This window comes from Cebus imitator, unplaced genomic scaffold, assembly GCF_001604975.1.
Source record: "Cebus imitator isolate Cc_AM_T3 unplaced genomic scaffold, Cebus_imitator-1.0 Scaffold50, whole genome shotgun sequence".
Classification (NCBI taxonomy): Eukaryota; Metazoa; Chordata; class Mammalia; order Primates; family Cebidae; genus Cebus; species Cebus imitator.
In genome coordinates this window covers 4,536,562-4,551,088 of record NW_016107365.1, presented here as the reverse complement: position 1 = coordinate 4,551,088, position 14,527 = coordinate 4,536,562, and the positions used below count along the sequence as shown (strand labels likewise).

At 42.3% G+C, this 14,527-nt stretch overlaps 1 pseudogene across 1 annotated transcript; it reads left to right on the top strand.

Annotated features, from left to right (window-relative positions):
* The first annotated feature begins 5,911 nt into the window (after positions 1-5,911).
* On the top strand, positions 5,912-7,970 carry LOC108303718 (annotated as a pseudogene). The gene has a single exon (XR_001824954.2). The product of XR_001824954.2 is annotated as an E3 ubiquitin-protein ligase ARIH2-like (transcript).
* The last annotated feature ends 6,557 nt before the right edge of the window (positions 7,971-14,527 follow it).

Genomic DNA, 14,527 nt, shown 5'->3' with positions numbered 1-14,527 from the left:
GGAAGAGTCAAGGGTAACGGCAAAGGATGGCAGGGCCATTTTGACGTTGGAATCTCAGGAGCAGGGGCATTTGGTGAGGGAGGTAAGTAAGATGATAAATTTGGCTTTAAACCAATTGCATGTGAAGCTTATAGAACTGGTAGTAATCAGGACAAAGTGGGCAAATTAATCACAATCCAGGAACAGTGAAATGCAATAGGAAAGGCTTTGGGGCTAATGGATACTAGGTTCATATTCTGGCCCTGCCAGTTGTTAACTGAATGACTATTGGCAAGTTACTTAACTTCTCTGTGCCTCAGTTTTCTCATCTACATTATGGGAATTGTATCCTGAATAGAAAGCAGGCATGATGAATTTGAGATATCACCAGGGAAAAGCCACTTGAATCAGAAAGAACAGTCTGATTACAGTGTGAAGAGCAGATTAGAGAGATCAAGAGTGCAGTACAGCATCCTGGTTGCAGTAGGGTAGAAGACCAAGGATGATGGGCTCGAGGGGTACTTGAGGGAGGAACGACTAGAGAAGAGAGAAAAATGGATGATTTAGGAAACGTGTAGGTGATACAGCTAATAGGATACTGTGATTTATTGCATTGGGGGTTTGTGTAACAGAATTGTATCAGTGCTCCATTTTTATGCTTTCAGATCCCTTGACCAATTTCATGCCATGTTTTCACTTCCAACAGCCACTATCAGCAAGGAAAGCCAGAAATGCCTGGGGTTTACGTCTCCCTGGCAAGGGTCCTACAAATGACTCCAGGTACAGAAGTATAAAGTCTCCAGCTTCCTTGCACCAGTTCAGACTGCTCTGAGGTATGACTGTCTCCAGAATTCTTCTATGGCATGGAGCCTAACTTACCCTCTGTGGGACTTCATTTGCTATTGAACACTCGCTTGGCTTCCTTCCTTCCCTGTCTCTCTTCCCTGACCCCTTATTGTTTTTTTTCCTGGAAATACTTCCTAGTAAATAGCTTTCACATGAATCTTCATCTTAGGGTCTGCTTCTGGGGAGTCCATCCTGAGTGTAGTAGTCATTAAGGCTGCTTATTAATTTTTCTCTTGGGCACCTGGTAGTGTTATACTTTCTGATCTCCTGTGGTTGGGTGGAAGAGCCAGTTATTAACAGCTCTAGCAGAAGTAATATATGTCACTTCTGGGCTAAGCATCAAATTGCCAAGATGAAACCCTTTGGAACTCTTTTCTGTTTCTTGTGGTAACCAAAAATGTTGCAGATTGTGGCTGCTCCATCATCCTGTATCCTAGAGTTGGTTTGAGAAAGTGGAGCAGAGCCCATGCTCAAACTCAGTAGTTAGGATGAGAAATAAACTTCTGTTGTGTTAAACCATTGAGAGTTAGGGCTGTTTGTTACTGCAGCATAACCTAGCAAATCCTGACAGACACAGAGGGTGAGAAAAAGAGAAGGATTAAGGATGACTAAGAATTCTGACTTGGGCTATTGGATGGATGGTATTAACATGCTTTGGGGTTAGGAAAAGCAGAGGAAGGAGAGAGCTGGGTTTTGTTTGTTCATTTGTTTTTAGGTGGGGAATTAGGTGAAGTTTTAGACATTTTGAATTTGAGATTCTTATAGACATCTAATTGAGAAGTTGAGAAGGCAGTTAGTAAGTGACTCCGAATCTCTGAAGAGTGATCAGGTCTGGAGACAGACATCTGGGACATAAGAGTAAGAAAGAAAAATAGGGATAGAAAATCAGGACCAAGGGGAAAACAGAACACATATGTGTTAATGACGAACATTAACACAGAAGCTATGATTGAAATTTAAATTGGGAGGTGAGCTTCCTGGCCAGGGAAACTAGGGAAGTATATTCTATTATATGGCTCTCACTATTGCAAATAAATAAATGTATCACACTTGTAATCTGAGCACTTTGGGAGTCCCAGGTGGGAGAATCACTTGAACCCAGGAGGTTAAGGCTGCAGTGAGTCATGATCACATCACTGTGCTTCAGCCTGTGAGACAGAGCAAGACCCTGTCTTGATCTTAAGTAAGAGAGAAAAAAAGAAAATATGAGGCTGGGCGTGGTGGCTCATGCTTTTAATCCCAGCACTTTAGGAGGCCAAGGTGGACAGATCACCTGAGGTCAGGAGTTTGAGATCAACCTGGCCAACATGGTAAAACCCTGTCTCTGCTAAAAATACAAAAATTAGCCCGGTATGGTGGTGGGTGCCTGTAATCCCAGCTACTTGGGAGCCTGAAATAGGACAATCACTTGAACCTGGAAGGTAGAGGTTGCAGTGAGCCAAGATTGCACCCTTGCATTCCAGTCTGGGTGACAAGAGTGAAACTCCGTCTCAAGAAAGAAAATATGAGCTCATGAGCACAAGGAGACATGAATGAAATGCTCATTGAGCATTGTTTATTATGGCTAACTATTGAAAACCGTCTTCATTTCTACCAATAGAAAATAAGTTATAATTGATTCATATGCTAGGCTAATAAATAGCAGTATAAATTAATGATATGTACCTATCTACCCCCATCCCCAGCCTAACTCTGTGTTTCCTGGGTTTACTAGACCCTTTTCTTCACATGGTCTTGCTGTAAACATGGCAAATACAATTACTTAATTGTTTTCTGTTTATTAAATTGCAGGTTTTTTTCCATATTCTGTCCTCGAGAATATCCAACACACTTTCTCCTTTTTTTTCTTTTTGAAATTAGAAAACTCCCTTTTAGAGAGTTTCTGAATTCTTCACATATTTATACACAATTATTTGGTTTTCTCTTCCAGAGCGCTAATCGGGTTTATGATATATGTGGTTTGCTTGTGTTATTTTGTGGCGATCTTGTTTCTAAATCACTGGGTGGGGAATTGTGGCCTCCAGATGGAAAGAAACAATGTTGCATGAGCTGAATTTTGAAAGATGATTAGAGTTTGCCTAGCAGACCGTGGTAGGTAAGGGCATTTAAGCTTGAGGGATGAAAATGTGTAAACTCACAGCGATGTGACACAGCTGGGCTTGTTCAAGGACCTAGGAGCAGTTTTTAAAGTTCTCAGTGTGACTGCAGCAGCGTCAAAGCCAAGTCCAAACATGGGGAATTTGGTCAGGGAGGGGGTGGGCTCTGTCTCTGGGTAGTGGGGGAGGAAGTCCGTAAAGCAGGCATTGCCCTGTGGCTCCCTCTCTGCGTGGTCAGTCTTGCTTTCATGCTGCTTCCCCTGGGTCTTCTCATTATCCCTGTAACAGTAGTCATGTTGACATATTAATCTTGAAAATAATTGCTGAAAGGACTCCAGTTTGGAAGAAAGTTCTCAGGAGGAGCACTCTTTCTTTAATTCTGCCACTGTAGAGCCTTCAAGAGAAGGCTGGAGATAGAGGCAAACAGAGCCCTGACCACACAGGCTTGGTGCAATAGGCAAAAAGCTTGCTTGCATGTAATCTGGTAGGCGATGGAGAGTCTGCAAAAGGTTTCAGGCAAAGGAGCACTGCAGTTTTTGAATAAAAACAACACACATTAGAGAGTAAACATGGCTGGATGCAGCTCATGCCTGTAATTTCAGCACTTTGGGAGGCTGAGGTGGGAGGAGACAACTGCTGGAGCCCAGGAGTTTGGGTGCAGGCTGGGCAACATGGCAAAACCCCATTTCTAAAGAAAAAAAATAGCAAAATTAGCTAGATGTAGTGGTGCATGCCTGTAGTACCAGCAACTTGGGAGGCTGAGGTGGGAGGATCACCCGAGCTTGAAGGGGTTGAGGCCGCAGTGAGCTGTAATGGCACCACTGTACTCCAGCCTGGGTGACAGAGTGAGATTCTGTCTCAAAAAGGAAAAAAAAAAAAAGAGAGAGAGTAAACAAGTAAACATACCCCACACTCCCCTAACACACAAACATATATGCGAATATGTGAATAAATAGACGCAATATCCTTAGAGACATTAGATAGGTACTCCATAAATATTTCAAATATATATGTAAATATATGCCCAAACAATTGCTTAGTTTATTCCTATGTGATGTGTATATACATGTGCATATGTATATATGTACAACCCATACGTATATGAATAAACCAAAAAGTGACTGAGGTAAATAATTGATTTAGCGGTTTATTTCGCCAAGGTTGAGGACACACCCAGAAAGAAAAAACACAAGTAACAGGATTTGTGTCCTGCACTTTGTCTTGAAAAACAATAAATAGAATAAAAATAACCCAATAGAAAAATGGGCAAAGGATTTGAAACGAAGAGGAAACCCTCAAAAGAGAGTTTTGAGGACTGTAATATTTAAAGGGAAATTAGTGAGCAGGAAGGGAAAGAGGAAAGGGGAAATAGTGGCAGAGGATAGGCAATGAGGCAAGCAGTTACATTCGTGTGAGGCTTCTTTTGTGTGTGTCATGGACTTTTGCTCTTGCTACCCAGGCTGGAGTGCAGTGGTGTGATCTCGGCTTGCTGCAAACTCCGCCTCCTGGATTCAAGTGATTCTCCTGCCTCAGGAGAGCAGTTGGGATTTCAGGCATGCACCACCACGACCAGCTAATTTTGTATTTTTAGTAGAGATGGGGTTTTTCCATGTTGGTCAGGCTGGTCTCAAACTCCTGACCTCAGGTCATCCACCCGCCTTGGCCTCCCAAAGTGCTGGGATTACAGACATGAGCCACCATGCCTGGCCTCTGGTGAGGCTTTTTTTTAAGCACCCAGTGAATCTACATTTTACATGGGGGGAAAAAAAAAGGAGCCAGGGAAAGGCAATTATACATTTGTTTTGTGCTCAGATCTACAGTTTGCATAAGACAAAGTAAGCATGTGAAATTACAGCTATTTGTTTGGGAACAAAAGGAAAGCAGTTGTTTTGTTGTTGTTGTTGTTGTTGTTTTGAGATAGTCTTACTCTGTCATCCAGGCTGGAGTGCAGTGGCACGATCTCAGCTCACTGCAACCTCTGCCTCCCAGGTTCAAGCCTCATCCTCCCAAGTAGCTGGGATGACAGGTGCCTGCCACCATGCCTAGCTAATTTTTTTTTGCATTTTTAGTAGAGATGGGGTTTTACCATGTTGGCTAGGCTGGTCTCGAACTCCCGACCTCTGGTGATCCTCCCACCTCGGCCTCCCAAAGTGCTGGTATTACAGGAGTAAGCCACCGCTCCTGGCCGGAAAGCAGTTTTTGTGTGACTTAGGTCCTAAGCCTAACTTTCTCTTTGTCGTGGTGAGTTGGGGGGGGTCACAAGATTTTATTTTATATATACATATATGTAACATGTATTTTATATATGTATGTATGTAATTTACATACACACTGTCTATAGAGAGAGACAGACAGAGAGCTGGAGAGATTGGACGGATACTTCTCAAAAGTATCGACAGTGGCTCCTACTGTTCCCCAGACTGGGACTCTGTCCCTCACCCCAACTTCTCCACCTGCCGAAATACTGCTCATTCTTCAAAGCTGCATTCAAATCCTGGTTTCTCCATGAAGCCTCCCCATTCCCACCTTCCACGCCAGTGTTCATCTCCTCAGTGTGCCCATACATTTTGTTTCTTCCACTTTGGCATTTCTTTCTGCCTGTTCTATCTCTAATTCTTTGCATCTCTTAACTAGACTGTAACAACTTTGAGAGTAAGAGCCATTTCCTAGTCATTAAAAAAAAAAAAAAAAAAAAAAAAAACCACAGTTCTAGCACAAGGCTTTGCATGTCATAGATTCTCAATAAATAATCATTGAATGAAAGTCATTTTAAAAAAACTTTATTTTGAGATAGAAACCTTTTTTTTAAGCTATAATTTTCTTTTACTCTCTGTTGATGTCACCTAACAGAAATATACAAATTTTTCCTTATTTCATTATACTTAAAATTCATTATACTTAAAATTTAAAAACCTGATAATAGGGAGGAAGCAGCACGGGCTTGAGCAGAGTCGGCCCGCCGCCTCTGCAGCCGCTGTGCCCCAATCCGATCTGGCTCGCCTGGGCTCAGCGGCCGCGGGGCCGCAGCTCCCGATGGAAATTATATTACATAGACTATTTGGGTGACATATGCCCGAAAGATCTCCCAAGAATTACAGAAGACAAAAATACTAATGCATTTGAGAAAGCGGTAGTTTTGGGGGGAGGGGGAAAAAGCAACTGCTTTCCTCATCTGCAAGTTGGCTGGATCCTAAGATGTCTGTGGACATGAATAGCCAAGGGTCTGATAGCAATGAAGAGGACTATGACCCAAATTGTGAGGAAGAGGAAGAAGAGGACGAAGACCCTGGGGACATAGAGGACTATTACGTGGGAGTGGCCTTTGGGGTCAACCCCCCTGGGAACACCAGGGGGCTGATGCCTTTGATCCCGAGGAGTACCAGTTCACTTGCTTGACCTACAAGGAATCTGAGGGTGCCCTCAATGAGCACATGACCAGCTTAGCCTCTGTTCTAAAGGTATCTCATTCAGTTCCTAAACTTATATTAGTTAATTTCCACTGGCAAGTTTCAGAGATATTGGACAGATACAAGTCCAATTCTGCTCAACTGTTCATTGAGACTCGAGTTCAGCCTAATCCATCAAAACAAGTTTCCATATCCCATCCCCCTCACCACTGTGCAGTGTGTATGCAGCTTGTGCGAAAGGAAAACCTACTCTCTCTGGCCTGTCAGCACCAGTGTTGCCGAAGTTGCTGGGAACAGCACTGCTCAGTTCTTGTCAAGGAGGGCGTGGGCATGGGAGTCTCTTGTATGGCTCAGGACTGTCTGCTCTATACACCAGAGGACTTTGTGTTTCCATTGCTTCCCAATGAAGAATTGAGAGAGGAATAGAGGTGCTACCTCTTCAGGGACTATGTGGAGAGCCATTACCAGCTCGAGCTGTGCCCTGGTGCGGACTGCCCCCTGGTTATTCTGGTACAGGAGCCTAGAGCTCGCCAAGTACAGTGCAATCGGTGCAATGAAGTCTTCTGTTTCAAGTGTCGTCAGATGTATCATGCACCCACAGACTGCGCCACTATCCAGAAATGGCTCACAAAGTGTGCAGACGACTCTGGCTCACACTAAAGACTGTCCCAAGTGCAACATCTGCATTGAGAAGAATGGAGGCTGCAATCATATGCAATGCTCCAAATGTAAACACGACTTCTGCTGGCTGTGTCTAGGAGATTGGAAGACTCATGGCAGTGAATACTATGAATGCAGTCATTACAAGGAGAATCCTGACATTGTGAACCAGAGCCAACAAGCCCAGGCAAGGGAAGCCCTCAGGAAGTACTTATTCTACTTTGAGAGTTGGGAAAACCACAACAAAAGCTTGCAGCTAGAGGCACAGACATACCAGCGGATTCACGAGAAGATTCAGGAGAGGGTCCTGAACAATCTGGGAACATGGATCGACTGGCAGTACCTACAGAATGCTGCCAAGCTCTTGGCCAAGTGTCGATACACCCTGCAATACATCTACCCATATACATATTACATGTAGTCTGGACCCAGGAAGAAGCTGTTTGAATATCAACAGGCTCAGCTGGAGGCTGAGATTGAAAACCTCTCATGGTAAGTGGAGTGTGCTATGACAGAGGGGACTTGGAGAACCAGATGCATATAGCGGAGCAGCGGAGGAGAACCCTGCTGAAGGATTTCCATGACACCTAAGTTGGGATGTGGATGTGCTGGGGTGAGGAAGCTGCAAGGTCTCCCAGCTGCTGTACTGCATGCCGCAGGCTCTGCATTTCATGACCCCAGGCGACAGCCAGGTCTCCACTCCTGAGAGACACTGGCAACAACTCTTAGTTTATTTCTGTTTTTTTCTCTTTTCACTGTTTGTTTCTACTAGGGTAGAGGCCATGTTGAACTGGCCTCTTTTCAGGACTTTTATTTCCCCCTGGATGGTTGTTGGGAGAGAGGGAAAGTGTTTTCTGAATGGCTATTATTAGTATTAGATCATTACAACTTTCAAAGGTTGTACAATTATACAAAGGAAAAAGAAGGCGAACTATAGGATAACACGGAGCCCTTTTTGAAAATAAACTGGCGTTGGAGTGTTTTTTAAAAAAAAAACCTGATAATAACTACATGTCAAAAAATTTTCTTTCTTTCTCAAACAGTGTTGTTTGATGTCTTACATATTGACATCTACACTGTGGGATTTCAACCTTGTCTGTCCATAGTAATCACCTGGACAATTTTTTTAAAATACCATTCCCAGAGCCACCACTTGTGCAAAATCTCAATGAAGATTTTGGATCAGTGGTGGCTCACGCCTCTAATCCCAGCTCTTTGGGAAGCTGGGGCATCACCTGAAGTCACGAGTTTCAGACCAGCCTGGCCCATATGGTGAAACCCCATTTCTATTAAAAATAGAAAATTAGGGACAGGTGTGGTGGTTCCCACCTCTAATCCCAGTACTTTGGGAGGCGTAGGTGGGCAGATCATGAGGTCGAGAGTTCAAGACCGGACAACATAATGAAACTCCATCTCAACTAAGAATATAAAAATTAGCAGAGCATGGTGGTGGGTGCCTGTAATCCCAGCTACTTGGGAGGCTGAGGCTGGAGAATTGCTTGAACCTGGGAGGCAGAGGTTACAGTGAGCTGAGGTCACGCCATTACACTCCAACCTGGGCAACAGGGCAAGAATCCGTCTCAAAAAAAAAAAAAAATTAGCCAAGCATGGTGACACACACCTGTAATCCCATCTACTTGGGAGGCTGAGACAGGAGAATTGTCGAACCTGAGAGGTGGAGGTTGTGGTGAGCCAAGATCAGGCCATTGCACCCAGCCTGGGCAACAAGAGCAAAATTCCATAAAAAAAAAAAAAAAAAAAAAAGATTTTAGATCAATTATTCCAAGGTACAGCCTAGATTTCTCTTCTTTCCTTTTCTTTTTTTTGGGGGGACAGAGTCTCTCTTGGCTGGGTGCAGTGGTTCATGCCTATAATTCCAGCACTTTGGGAAGCCAAGGTGAGCGGATCACCTGAGGTCAGGAGTTTGAGACCACCCTGAGCAACACGGAGAAACCCCGGCTCTACTAAAAATACAAAAAAAAAAACAAAAAAAATCTGGGCATGGTAGCACATGCGTGTAATACTAGCTACTTGGAAGGCTGAGGCAGGAGAATTGCTTGAACACGGGAAAAGGAGGTTGCAGTGAGCCGAAATCATGGCACTGCACTCCAGACTGGGCAACAAGAGTGAAACTGTGTCTCAAAAAAAAAAAAAAAAAAAGGAAGGAAATTCTGACATGTTACAACATAGATGAAACTTGTACACATAAGCTAAGTGAAGTAAGCAAAGTCACAATAGGACAAATACTGTATAATTCTACTTATATGAAGTTACAAGAGTAGTCATATTCATAGTGATAGAAAAAAAAGGTCAGGTGCCTTGGCTCCAGTCTATAATCCTAACACTCGGTAAATCGGAAGCAGGAGGAGGTTTCCTTGATCCAAGGAGTTAGAAACTAGCCTGGGCAGCGGGGCACGGTGGCTCACGCCTGTAATCCTAGCACTTTAGGAGGCCGAGACAGGTGGATCACGAGGTCGAGAGATTGAGACCATCCTGGTCAACATGGTGAAACCCCGTCTCTANTTTTTAGTAGAGACAGGGTTTCGCCATGTTAGGTAGGCTGCTCTGGAACTCCTGACCTAAGGTGATCTACCTGCCTTGGCCTCCCAAAGTGCTAGGATTACAGGCATGAGCCACTGAACCTGGCCGATTATTTTATTTTTAGTAGAGACAGCTTTCCCCATGTTGACCAGGCTGGTCTTAAACTCTCGACCTCGGGTGATCCACCTGCTCAGCCTCCCAAAGTGCTGGGATTATAGAAGTGAGCCACCGCATCCAGCCAATATTCTTATTTATTTATTTATTTGAGTTAGGGTATCCCTCTGTCACCCAGGCTAGAGTGCAGTGGTGTGATCAGAGCTCACTGCAACCACCAAGTCTTGGGCTCACACCATCTTCCTGCCTCCGCCTCCTGAGTAGCTGGGACTACAGGTGTGTGCCACCACACGCAGCTAATTTTTGCTTTTTTGGTAGAGATGGGAGTCTCACTGTGTTGCTGAGGATGGTCTCGAACTCCTTGGCTCAAGATCCTTCTGCCTTGGCCTCCAAAAGTGCTGGGATTACAAGCATGCATAACTGTACCATGCCCCTTGATCCTTACTTTAGAAGTTTCTCAGGTAATATTAGTATGCAGCAGGGCTGAAGTTTTACTGATCTGGTTCATTGACTTATGCCTCATGGGCAATTAATCCTTTACTATAGGGAGATCAAAGGCTTTGCAGGAGCTTGCTTGAGATCCAATCTCACTTGGCCATCTGGCTGACTCTCTGGATCCTACTCATTTCCACGAAAATTCTAGCAATGTTAAATATCTCCCATACCCACACTCGGAACGTTATTCTTACTTTACTTTTTCACTTTTTTAAAAACAAATTACAAGTTTTGTCATTTTGCTTTTACAGTTTACTATAAATGTCTTTTAATGATTCTTTCAACTATTGTTTAGTTTAAAAAATATGTACTATGCAGGCTCATACCTGTAATCCCAGCACTTTGGGAGGCTGAGGTGGGCAGATCACTTGAAGTCAGGGGTTTGAGACCAGTCTGGCCAACACGGAGAAACCCCATCTCTACTAAAAATACAAAAATTAGCTGGGCATGGTAATGTGGGCCTGTAATCCCAGCAACTCAGGAGGCTGAGATGGGAGAATCGCCTTGGACCAGGGAGGCGGAGATTGCAATGAGCCAAGATCATGCCACTGCACTCCAGCCTGGGCTGCAGAGCGAGACTCTGTCTTAAAAAAAAAAAAAAATGGCTGGGCATGGTGGCTCATGCCCATAATCCCAGCACTTTGGGAGGCCAAGGTGGGCAGATCACCTGAAGTCAGGGGTTTGAGACCAGTCTGGCCAACATAGTGAAACCCGTCTCTACTAAAAATACAAAAATTACTTCGTCGTGGTGGCAGGTGCCTGTAATCCCAGCTTCTCAGGGAGGCTGAGTCAGAAGAATTACTTGAATTCAGGAGGCAAAGGTTGTAGTGAGCTGAGATCACGCCACTGCGCTCCAGCCTGGATGACAGAGCAAGATTTTGCCTAAAACAACTAAAGCTAATCATATAAAAACACATATTGATACATAGGTATTGAATATAAATGAGCACACACACACGTATGTGTCCTTATATCTATTATTCTGTATTTTGCTTTTCTTTTTTTAAACTTGTTCTTGAATCTTTCAAACATATAAGAAATCAACAGTCAATAAATAGGAACATAAACTCAAATGGTCAATAAACATATGAAAATGTTCTCAATTTCATTTGTAATTAGGAAAATGCACATTCCAACCACACTAAGTAGATACTTTACAACTATTAAAAGTTTAAAAGTCTGACAAAGGGAGAATGTGAAGCAAAAGGAGTGTTAAAATAGTGCTGATTTGAGTAAAAGTTAGAACAACCACTTTGGAGAAGAAGTAGGTAATATCTAATGTATTAGTCAGTCTAATTAGATATGGCAATATCTAATATATTGCCATAATACTATGTTAAAGAAAAAAAAAAGCCCAAATAAGCAAATATTTGGCTGGGCACAGTGGCTCATGCATGTAATGCCAGCACTTTGGGAGGCCAAGGTGAGCAGATCACTCGAGGTTTGGCGTTTGAGACTAGCCTGGCCAACATGGTGAAACCCTGTCTAATTTTTGTATTTTTTAGTAGAGATGGCGTTTCACCATGTTGGCCTGGATCGTCTCAATCTCTTGACTTTGTGATCCACCTGCCGTGGCCTCCCAAAGTGCTGGGATTACAGGTATGAGCCACTGTGCCCGGTTGTAAAGATTTCTTAAACAGGACACAAAAAGGAAAATGAAAAGAAATGAGAGAAAAATTAAAGAATTGAATAAAAAGATTGATAAATTGAACTTCATGAACTATTCATCAAGACTACTAGAAAAGTGAAAGACTATAAACCAGACAAAACATTTGCAATAGTACATTCTATAAAAGCCTTGTATATATAACATATAAAGAACTACTACAAATCAATAAGATAGAGACAAAAAATGAAAATAAAAAACGGGCAAAGACATGAACAGGCACTCTACAAAAGAGGATATTCAAATGGTCAATAAGCATATAAAAAGAAGTTACTCATCAAAGAAATAAGTTGAAATTAAAAAGATGGAAAAATACCATGCATACAGCAAAGGAGAACTAGAGTAGCTATAGTAAGATCAAAGTAGACATTAATGCAAAAAAAATTACTAGATATAGGGCATTTTTTATGATAGAAGGGTCAATCCATCAGGAAGATATAACAATTATACATACATAATTACCTAAAACTGAGCCCCAAAATACGTGAAATAAAACCTGACAGAACTGAATGGATAAATGGACAATTCAATGATAATAGTAAAACTTAAATACCAAACTTTCAATAATGATTAAAATAACTAGACAGAAAATTAGTAAGGAAATGGATGACTTGAACAATAGTGTTTATCAACCAGACCTGACAGACATATATAGGACACTCCATTCAACAGCAGCACAATATACGTTGTTCTCAAGTGCACATGGAACACTCTCCAGGGTAGACCATATTTTAGGCCACAGAACAAGTCTCAATGAATTTTAAAAGATGAAAATTATACAAGATATGTTCTTTGTCAATGGAATGAAATTAGAAATAATAACATAAGAAAATTTGAGCTGGGTGTGGTGGCTTATGGCCATAATCTCGACACTTAGGGAGGCCACGGTGGGCAGATCACCTGAGGTCAGGAATTCGAGACTAGCCTGACCAATATGAAGAAACCCCGTGTCTACTAAAAATACAAAAATTAGCTGAGTGTGGTGGCATGTGCCTGTAGTCCCAGCTACTCAGGAGGGTGAGGCAGGAGAATCACTTGAATTTGGGGGGCGGAAATTGCAGTAAGCCAAGATCCTGCCATTGCACTGCAGCCTGGGCAACAAGAGTGAAACTCTTCCTCAAAAAAAAAAAAAAGAAAATTTGAAAAATTCACAAATATGTAAAAATTAAACAACATGCTCCTAAGTAAACAGTGGATCAAAGAAGGAATCCCAATTGAAATTCAAAAATACTTTGAAGTGAATGAAAACAAGTACACAACATACCAAAACTTAGGGGATATAGCAAAACTAGTGCTCAGAGGGAAATATATACCTGTAAACACCTTCATTGCAAAAGAAGAAAGATCCCGGATCAGTAACCTAACCTTTTACCTTAAGAACCTAGAGAAAGAAGAGCAAACTAAATCCAAAGCATGAAGAAGGAAGTAAATAAAGAATGGAAATAAATAGATAACAGAAAAACAATAGAGAAGGTCAACTAAGCCAAAAACTGGTTCTTTGAAAAGATCAACAAAATATGACAAGTCTCTAGGTAGAGTGATAAAACAGAAACAGAGAAGACTCCAATTTCTAAAATCAGGAGTGGAACAGGAGACATTACTGTTGATCTTACAGAAACAACAAGGATATAAGAGAATACTATGAATAGTATGCCAACAAATTAGATAATTGAGATGAAATAGATACATTTCTAAAAACATGCAAACTATAAAAATGAGCTCAAGAGAATTTGAGTAGACCTATAACTAGTAAAAAGAATTAGTAATCCAAAACTACCCACAAAGGAAGCCCAGGCACAGATGGCTTTACTGCTGGATTCTGCCAAACCTTTAAAGAGGAATTAACACTAGTCCTTCTTAAATACAGTCAAAAAATAGAAGAGGGATACTTCCTAAATTATTCTATGAGGCCAGTATTGCTCTGACAACAAAGCCGGACAAAGATATCACAAGGAAAGAAAACCACAGACCAGTATCCCTTGTGAACACGGGTACAAAATTCCTCAGTACTGGAAAACCAAAGCCAGCATCATATTTAAAAGGATGATATGCCATGACCAATGGGAATTTTTCCCACAACTGCAAGGTTTGTTCAACATATGAAAGTTAATCAGTCCGGGTGTGGTGGCTCAGGCCTGTAATCCCAACACTTTGGGAGGTTGAGGCAGGTGGATCACCTGAGGTCAGGAGTTCGAGATCAGCCTGGCAAACATGGTAAAACCTCATCTCTACTAAAAATACAAAAATTAGCCAGGCATGATCCCAGCTACTCAGGAGTCTGAGGCATGAGAATCGCTTGAACCCAGGAGGCAGATGTTGCAGTGAGCTGAGATCATGCCACTGCACCCCACCCAGCCTGGGCAACAGAATGAGACTCTGGAAAAAAAAAAAAAAAGAATGTTAATCAATGGAAGGCACCAAATTAACAGCGTAAAAGAAAACCACAAGATAATGTTGACACAGAAAAGATATTTGACAACAACCAATACCCTTTCATGATAAAAACACCAAAAAATAAGATAGAAGGGAACTTCCTCAGCCTAATAAAGGGCATCTGTGAAAAACTCGCATCCAACATCATACTTAATGATTAAAGACTGAAAGCTTAGCCGGGCGCGGTGGCTCAAGCCTGTAATCCCAGCACTTTGGGAGGCCGAGGCGGGTGGATCACGAGGTCAAGAGATCGAGACCATCCTGGTCAACATGGTGAAACCCCGTCTCTA